Source organism: Nuphar pumila, chromosome 10, assembly GCF_984573655.1.
Source record: "Nuphar pumila chromosome 10, dmNupPumi1.hap1.1, whole genome shotgun sequence".
Taxonomy (NCBI): domain Eukaryota; kingdom Viridiplantae; phylum Streptophyta; class Magnoliopsida; order Nymphaeales; family Nymphaeaceae; genus Nuphar; species Nuphar pumila.
This window is the reverse complement of record NC_143258.1, coordinates 57,152,496-57,161,794: the sequence shown is the minus strand read 5'-3', so window position 1 is coordinate 57,161,794 and position 9,299 is coordinate 57,152,496. Positions and strand designations below refer to the sequence as shown.

The 9,299-nt window shown below is 36.9% G+C and overlaps 1 non-coding gene across 1 annotated transcript; it reads right to left on the bottom strand.

Annotated features, from left to right (window-relative positions):
• Positions 1-8,795: 8,795 nt before the first annotated feature.
• On the bottom strand, positions 8,796-8,898 carry LOC149826823 (small nucleolar RNA R71). Its single transcript, XR_016435837.1, has one exon. It is a non-coding gene; the product is annotated as a small nucleolar RNA R71 (small nucleolar RNA).
• Positions 8,899-9,299: the final 401 nt, after the last annotated feature.

Here is a 9,299-nt window from a genome sequence, read left to right as displayed (position 1 = left end):
GCAAAAGGGATCTCTCAATTGTCGTCAAGATGAAGAGAAATTAAGCGAGTAGACCTCCTGAGCCAAAGAAGATTTGAAACATCTCCAAGATGACGGAGTTTGTGACGGATCCTTCTAGGGAAAGCCCAAAACACTGTCAAGATGAAGGCAGATGCGATGAACCTCCCGACAATCCCTAAAAGATATTTAATTTCCGCTATCTTCCAAAGATCTCCAACCAATGAGCCAATCTCATCAAGATAACCCTGAGGCAAAGAAGGATCGAAACATCTCCAAGTTGAAGGAGTTTGTGACGTACCCTTCCAAAAGAGAGCAAGAGAGGAAAAAGAAAGAAAGAAAAGTCAAGACATTCCCAAAATGAAGGAGAATGTAACCGAAACCCAAGAGAGTCAAAAGAGTGTAGAAAGATTATCATGAGAGAAGCTCCCAGGATATCAAACTGCCAAATCTATCAAGAATCTTCTTTAAATTTGTGAAATTCTATTATCAATATCCTTTCATCAATTTCTTTCATAATATCAAATTCTCTTTTTTGTTCATATCAAAGAAATTGATAGCTTCCTTGAAGAAGGTCAATCAAAGTAATTTGGATTCTTAATCTTGATTCTACGAAGTGAATCTCGTTTGGAGGTAATGCTTCAGGTAGAAAAGAAGGTATATCTTTGCAAAAATGTGCATCATTTTCAAATTTTTTGAATCAACAACAGAATTCTCAATATTTTGACAATATTTCTAGCTATCCTGATGTGAAATGAGAGCTTGATCTCCGTTTTTGATACATCCTGACACCAATTTTCAATCCCTCTTAAGGACTTGATTCCTTCTCTTCTTTTATAATTTGAGAGTGCGAGCTCTCAGATTTGCACACTTCCCTGTGTCCCCACTGTCCCACCAAAGACAGTCCAATTTCGGTTCGAGGTCGAGCCACCAATCATTTTCTCGCAAAAGGCAATTGCAAAAGCTATTTAGTCTCAGCAATAAGACGCCCAAGATCAACCCCTTTTCAAGCTTTAGGGACCCCATTTTCCTTCCTTTTGCAAAACCCTTGTCGGATTTGTTGTGCAAAATCCGAAGGTTCCATCATGGTCTCTTCTTTCGACGATTCCATTCATTTTCTGCCCGATCAGGATAAGGGTATAAACCTCAGCCTCTTTTGATGAGGTATTTCATTTTCCGCTCGATCAGGATAAGGGTATAAACCTGAGCCTCATTCAAAGAGGTATTTCATTTTTTGTCCCATCAGCATAAAGGTACAAACCTGAGCCTCATTTTAATGAGGTATTTCATTCCCCAATAAGGTTAAGGGTCAAAACCTGAGCCTTTTTCCCATGCAAAGAATTTTCTGTCCTATCCAGGTTAAGGGCAAAAACCTGAACTTCACCGCCACAGAGCGAATCTTTCCTCTTGATTCTCCATTTCATATCTATCATCTTCATCGAGCTAATTTCCTCATACCCAGTCAGATCCTTCCAACTAGGGCATTTTATATATAGCCCAAATTTGGTGTATTTTTCTTTGCCAACTAAGCTCGGCCACAAGCCAGCTTAGTAGCAAATAGAGACATCTGTAAACATTCTAAATTTTCACTCACCTTCCTGATATCTCCATCAAACATCATATTTCTGTTCTTCAAAATCACTGGAAGGCAAAATGGTTATTTTTTGAGATTGGACCATGCAGAAAGCCCAAAATTTCATTCCAGAGTCTTAAAATTTCTCTATCTAGGCTCAGAAATATCTTCAACTGCAAATTTTCAAAATCCTATTCTCTTCAAAAAGTTAGAATTTCCATTTCCTAAGTCAGAATGGCATTTCTTGAAACATGTCTTTGCATAGCATTGCATGAACATTTCATATCATTTCACTACACAACATGTCATTTCGAGGTCCAGAACTCTCGATTTCAAAATCCTCAATCCAGATTCGAGTTTTAACCCTTTTCAAAATTGATTTCAAAACCCTGGGTCTTCAAAATTACCAATTCTTCCCATTTTACCCCCAGGACTCCGAATTACAAAAGTTTTCTCAGGAAAACAATCTGGATATTTTGATATTGATTTTAAAATTTTGGGATACAATTTTAAATCTAGAAGATTTTATCTCAAAACTTTTTGCAAAAAGACTTTAAATCTCTTTACAAAATTTCTGCATTTTCTTTATACATATTTTTGCCCTGAAAAACCATTTTCTTCCAAATTCTTGAAAAAAGACAAAGTTTTATCTGGTATTATAAAAATTCCAAAAAGAAGTTATTTCTTTTGCCTTTTATTTTCAAATAAATGGTGTGGGACCCGCCTTGAACTAGCATCACACTCAGATTCTCAGGTATGTTTCTTATTTTCAAGTGGAGTCCACCTGGACATGGTACCAATTTGCAAATTCCTCTTTTTAATTTTCTTTCAATATTATTTATCTTATAAAATAGTCAGTGGGCCCACACATGGGTGGCGCCCCACTTGAAAATAAGAAATTTGCCAAACAAAATAAAACTTTATTTTCAAAAGAATTTTAAAGCTGGCTGAGGTGGCATTTCCCTAAAAGCCTCCCATTTATTTTGTTTCACTATTCATTTTTTTTTTAGAAGTAGACTTAGATGGCACCACGGCCCAGCTTTCCTAAAACATTTCATTTTACCTAAACTTTAGGTAAATGAACCGAAATTTTTGAAAAAGATAAGATTCGTCCCTTTTGAAAATGGTGGATTTTCAAAACCCATTAAATTTCAGTTTCAAAATTTTCAAAAAAGATGTAACGGAACCTCGAAAGGAAAACTGCGATTTTTTTAGAAAGAGGCTGAAAATCTTTAAAAAGGGGAAGTTTTGATGGAAAAAGGGGTGGCTGATTGATTTCTTGACATTTTTTGTTCTTATCGCAGGAAGTTGCTCTGCCATGAAGCTTTTCCTTTTTGGGGATTTCGTCTCTGCCGTCCAGATTGAAGAGCTCCACGAGTAGAAGAAGATCAACCCCTCCATTGACTGCTGATCGTGAAGGTAGACTCACCTCTTCCTTCAGCCCCTCCACCGAAGCTCTTCTCTGCCGTGAGGTACCCTCTGCTGGGCGATGGAGTCTTGCCCCTGGAGGATTCCTTCTCTTCCATCCAGATTGCAAAACTTGTCTTGGTTGGTCGTGTGATAGAGACCCATCCCTTTTAGCCCAGACAACAGAAAATCGACCCTTATCTGTTGTCTATAGATCGTTTGGTGCAGGGGATCCAGCAAGGCTCCTCCCCATTTCTTTCAGCTCAACAACATAAAATCGACCCTCATCTGCTTTCTACAGGTTGTTTGGAGCAGGGGATCTACAAGGTAACATGTGGCTGTGTGTTATCTTCATTTCGTTCTGTGTTACTAAATTAAAACCTTGTGGCAGTATTGATGATGCATGAAATGCACATCATGTAAACAAGTTTTTCATGCATTTTGTATCAAGTTTAAGGTTTTAAACCCATGTTTAGATGTGTTTTGATAGTAAGGGGCTATGGTTCGAATTTCAGAAAAATCGGAGTTAAAATGAGAGAGTTATGGCTATTTCAGTGTTTGGGCACGGATTTCGAGGTGGATCGGATCCATATCCGACCCAATTAGGTCAATTGGACCTTGGATCAACTCTTAGAAAGCCCAAAACCCAACCCACACACCTATCCATACTCATTTCAAAAAGTTTTTCTAAAAACCCCCCAGAAAGTGGCGCCTAGCAATATTTTATTTTTTAACACTCTTTCTGAAAAATGTCAAAACTATAAATAGTTTTTTTTCAAGAACCCTAGGCGTCTTTGGCTGTGTTTGGACGCCCCCTACAGTGACTCTACAGCAGCAGCTCCTTCCTCTCCATCTTCCCCAAGTGTTGGCCATTGAAGATCGACCTATGCTTGATTTTCAAGCATATTTTCAAGCTTTCTTTGGTTTCTTTTCATTTCTTTCTTATTCCTTGCTGTCTTTTCACCATTTTTCTGTACTTTTGCAGGTGTAGCAGAGGTGGAGACCATTAACCTTGGGCGGGAGTGCGCAACACACCACCAAGGTGAGCCGGCCCTACCTCCATCCGGCTTTCTACACCCTCCGATCGCGAATCGGCTCACATGCCATCATCGGTGGATCTCCAACGTGTAGCAGCTGCAATAGATGCCGTTTTTGGTGAAGTACAGCATCCTTGAACTGTAGAAGACGTCTACATCCAGCCACGGTCCGCTCTTCTTCACCCCCCCGGTCGTCGGATCTTCCAAAAGGTAGGTCTTCTTCTTCCTTCTCTTCTAGATAAAACCGATTTGTGTGTGTGGTTTTTGTTTTGTTATTTTCTGTATGTTTCTTGTTTTTCTTTTTATTTCAACCTTAGAATAGCATTCGTGCATAGGCCAGCACGTTAGCTTAGGTTTATTTATTTGATTGATTCATTGGAATCGAGTTTTTATTGATTTTTCATCTTTTTTATAAAAATCGGCTAGATCTTCATCTAGCCGATTCTTCAAGTTTGTCATAAGTGTTCTTGATATTGTTTTACAGAAAATCCAATAAAAAAAAGTGTTCATTTTGATTTACTTTATTCGGTTTTTGTGTGGGTTGTATTTGGTTTTAATTAAAAAGAAAAAAAATCCAAAATCGGCTAGACTTATTCTAGCCGATTCTTGATTTTTACAAAAATATTTTTCTGTTTTGATATTTTTGTTTTGTCCAGCATGTGTATTGTGTTGTTTTGCTGAAAATCCTATTCCAAAAAGTTTATTTTAATTCATTTTGATTGTGGGTGCTGCTTGTCTTGTTTTGATTGTATTTTTGAAAAAGAAAAAAAAAATTCGGCTAGAGATATTCTAGCCGATCTTTGTATTTTTGTTAAATGTTTGTGTTGATGTTGGTGAACCGTGTAGTGGCTGTGTGTTTTAGGTGTTAACAGCAGTATATAGTTGTGTTAGTCATTTCATTGTTTTAGGATTGATTTAATTAGTTGTTTTAATCAATTTTTCGTTTTTGTGTTTTGAGTCTATTGTTGAAAATTATAAAAATCAAGTTTTCTTTTTTTTTCATGTTTTTAATTCCAGCATAGTGCTGTTCTTGTTAGCATTGGTGTAATTAGGAGTCCTTTGTATTATTCTCTAATTTAGTTTTATCAAATTAGTGGTTATTTAGTTTTATTGCTTTTTGTTAATTTATAATTTTATTTTTTATTTTCGTGTGGTTCTTCTTCTTCCCCAAGGTGGGGCGGCATCCATTAGAGCTCCCCTGGAGCTCTTGGTCGATTTTTTTTAGCAAGTCTTAATTGTCATTAATTGAGTTAGGAAGGTGTCTAGGTTCAATGTATTAGGGTTTTCTTTCCTAGCCGTTTTTAGGGGTTAATTAAGTATGTTTTGGGAATTAGGTTAGCATTAACTCCTAGGAAATCGTTTTATTTATTTAATTCTTTTTATTCCCTAGGTAGATTTAATTCTTTTAGTTTAGAAAGTAGCCCCTATTGAAGTTGGCGATTTTGGAAAAAGGAGGCTCTTCAAAAGTCGTGTGAAGCATTTAAGGAAAATTTGGAATTTTGAATGGGCATTAAAGAAGGAGTTATTTCTTAACTTTGGAAAGTGTTTTTGGCATTAAACAAAAATTCCAATCTAGGCTCCACGATTTCCATAAAGCATTAAAAGCACTTTAATTCCATCTTGAAAAGCAAAAATCGTGGATTTCTAGATTGGCCTTTTCATTTTTCCAAAAGGAGCTTTAAAAGCAATTAAGGAGTGTAACCCCCTCTTCGAATGGGGCGATTTTTGAGAATCCAAAGCATTTCAAAGTTTGAACATTGATAATTATTACATTCTTTTTTCCAACCTCCTCCATTAAAATCGTGAACTTTGGTTACTACTTTAGTCTAGACCTAACCTAGTCAAACCGAGCCTAGGTCGAGTCAACCCCTAGTCTACACCCCCTTTGAGTCTAGTCAAAACCTAGCCTAGCCCAAGTCAAAGCCTAAACCGCACTTAGGTCAAGTCTAAGACCAAAGCCCAACCTTAGTCAAGTTTAGTGGAGTCAACCTTAACCTAAGTTAGGTCAACCTAGTCTACCTAACTTATCTAAGTCAACCCTAGTTGAGTCAAACTTAGTTCAAGCCTACTTAAACCGAGTTCACCCTAGTCTTTCTAAACCTACATCCAAAACCCAACCTTGGTCAAACCTAGTCAAAGACCTAACTCGGGTCAAAACTTAGTCTAAACCTAGTGAGTCAACCGAGCTTACCTTAGCCCATTCGAGCCTAGTCAAACCCTAAGCTGGGTCCAACTTAGTTGAGCCTAAGTCAATTCGAACCTAGTTGACTAAGGTAACTCAAAACCGAATCCAATTAGTGAGTCAACCTTAGCTCGAACCTATCTCTTTCAACCTAGTCAAACCGAGCCTACCTAATCCCATCCGAGTGCATCCAAACCCAAACTGAACCTACTCAAGTCGAAACCGATCCTAGATCGAGTCAACCAAGTGAATCCTAACCTTAGCCTTCGTTCTTTAGTTAAGTAAGTCATTTTTTATTATTTCCTTTGATTTCTATATTAATTAGTTTATTTATCTAATTTAGTTTTAGTGTAGAAGTGTGTGTACGTATAGCGTATTTATTCAGTATGTATGAAATGTGTTTTGTTGTGTTTTGAATGATAGTTAGATATTAGTTAACTTAGTGGTTAGATTGCATTTTATTATTTAGCATAGTTGCATTTCCATTGTGAGTTAACTTAGTTCTAGTCATAAATTGCTTGTAGGTTTTGTGCGTCGTGCATTTAGTATTTTCCTAATTATCATCTGCATATACACTGTTATACAGTGTCATTTAGATTGCATTAGGTGTAGATTGCATTTGATAGTGTTTCCATAGGTTCATAAAGTGAATAGTGCACTCAAATAAAAACCAGATTTTTGCCCTGTCGAAACAGAATTATTTTATGATAAAAAACTCTGTGTTTTCCAAATTTATTTTTTCTATTCACTGTATTGACGTGTTATTTAACTGCAGACCAAATTTCAGCTCATTCGGAGTTGATTTGGTCTGATTTTTAAGCGTTTTGTGAAAACCGCTTTTTCTGGATTTTAAATTACAGGACTGGCGATATCCTGATTTTTCCCAGATTTGAAACGCTTATATCTGGAGTTCCAGATACTGTTTTTTAATTCTGTAAAAACTGTCATTTTGTTTAATCTGTCAGTTGCAGAACAGAACAAATTTTGGGAAAATCGGACCTCGTTTGCCCTGTCAAACAGTGGTTTTCCGATAACCTGTCAGATTGCTAGTTTACACTAGTTAGGGGCAGTTTCGTAATTTTCTTAATTTCGGCATTTTAGGTTTGTTTTCAGTAGTTTCTGTATTTTAGAAGTTGCATAATCATCATACAGCATTAGTAGAAGTAATTTGGTTAATTTTAGAATTAATTTAGTATTTTATTTAATTTTTGTTTGATAAGTAGCATTTGTTTATTATTTTCGTAGAATTAGATATAGTTTTAGTTGTTGTTTGCATAATTAAAATAGAAAACTAACTTTGTACTTTTCTGCATTTTTAGGTTGAAAAGCATATTTAGTTTCCAGGGTTATTATACAAGTGAGAAGATTCTCTAAATGGCGAAAAGACAGAAATATCCTTGGTGTGGAGCAGAAGACTGAATGCTTGTTTAGTGTTCTTTTAGTGCTTAATTGTAGTTGTATTCACTTTATAATTGTAGATTGCCATTTGATATTAATAAATTAAATTTTCTAGAATTGTAGTTATTAATTCCTGTTCCCTGAGGATCGACCCGTACTTACCACTTTGTGGAAAGTCGGTTTTTATATTTTTGGTTGACGATTTTCCAAAGTTTTATTGAAAATAGTTGTTTTAAAAAAGAGCATTCCAAAATATCAACCAAATTTTGGCGCCGTTGCCAGGGAACGGCGAATTAATTACTTTATTTCTTAGAGTTTAATTTATTATTATTTTGTTTTAGTTAATTAATTAGTTGTTTTCTTTTTAGTTAGTAGGATTAGTAAGTGAATATAGGATTAACATAGTTAGTAAATATAGGATTCACACATTGTTATTTTTAGGATTCACTTAATTATCATTCTGCAAGGAGCGATTAGACAGGTGGGTTTTAGAAAAACATAGTTTGTGATTTCCTGTATTTATTTGTTTTAGCATTTTAGAATAGTTTACTTTGTTATTTAATTATTTAGTATAGAATTCTGACATAGCTATATAGCATATTTGTTTGTTTTTAGTTACTGTTATTTGTTCATTTACATTTTAGTACCTGTGCTAGTTTATTTATTTTAGTTAGGTCGTTTGCTTACATCTGGTCTTAGTACCAGTGTATGCAGGGTCGACGAGGTCTAGGAACCCCATTACACCCATTTGTTGACAACCCAGAGAGAATTTTACATTCTCATCGAAGTTCGGCAACAATGGCTGACATGGATCCTCCACCTCCACCCCCAGTTCTTTCACGCCCTCTGCGGGAATACTTCATTCCCACAGACTATGTTCAGGCATCCTGCATTCGGAAACCCGATGTAGGAGCGCCACATTATGAGATTAAGGCCAGCATTATTCAAATGCTTCCATCCTTTTATGGCCTTAGTCATGAGGATCCCTACCGACATTTAGATGAATTCCTCGAAATCTGTTCTACTGTTAAGATACAGAATTTCGATGATGATGCGTTGAGGTTGACTCTATTCCCTTTTTCATTGAAGGACAAAGCCAAGTATTGGCTAAAGTCCTTAGATTCTGTAGAAATAGAGTCCTGGGATCAGTTGCAACAGGAGTTTCTTCGGAAATACTTTCCCATTGGTCGCACGAACCAATATCGTAGAGCCATCACTAGCTTTTCAGAGCTAGATGGTGAGCGCTTTCATGAGACCTGGGAGAGAATGAAGGATCTCCTCAGGAAATGCCCCCATCATCAGGTGCCGAAATGGCAACTGGTGCAGAGTTTCTATGATGGATTGTCTGACAAGAATCGTCAGATGATCGACTCTTCATGTGGTGGGACATTCATGCTGAAGAGCGAGGACGAAGCATGGAGGCTATTTGATACATTGGCCGAGAATTCACTCCACCATGCTTCGAGCTCTCATTCTGATAGAGCCACACCTAGCATTCAAAAGAAAGCTGGTGTTCTTGAGATTGGTCCATCTACTGCACTACAGTGTAAAGTAGATATGATTGCTCAGAAGCTGGACCAGCTTCTCTCAGGACCATCCACTACACAGCAGGTGTGTACTCTTTGTGCCAGTCCGGCACACGAGATCACTGAGTGCCCTTCGGCAGCTCAGTACCCTGAATTTGTTCAAGAACAAGTTCAGGCAG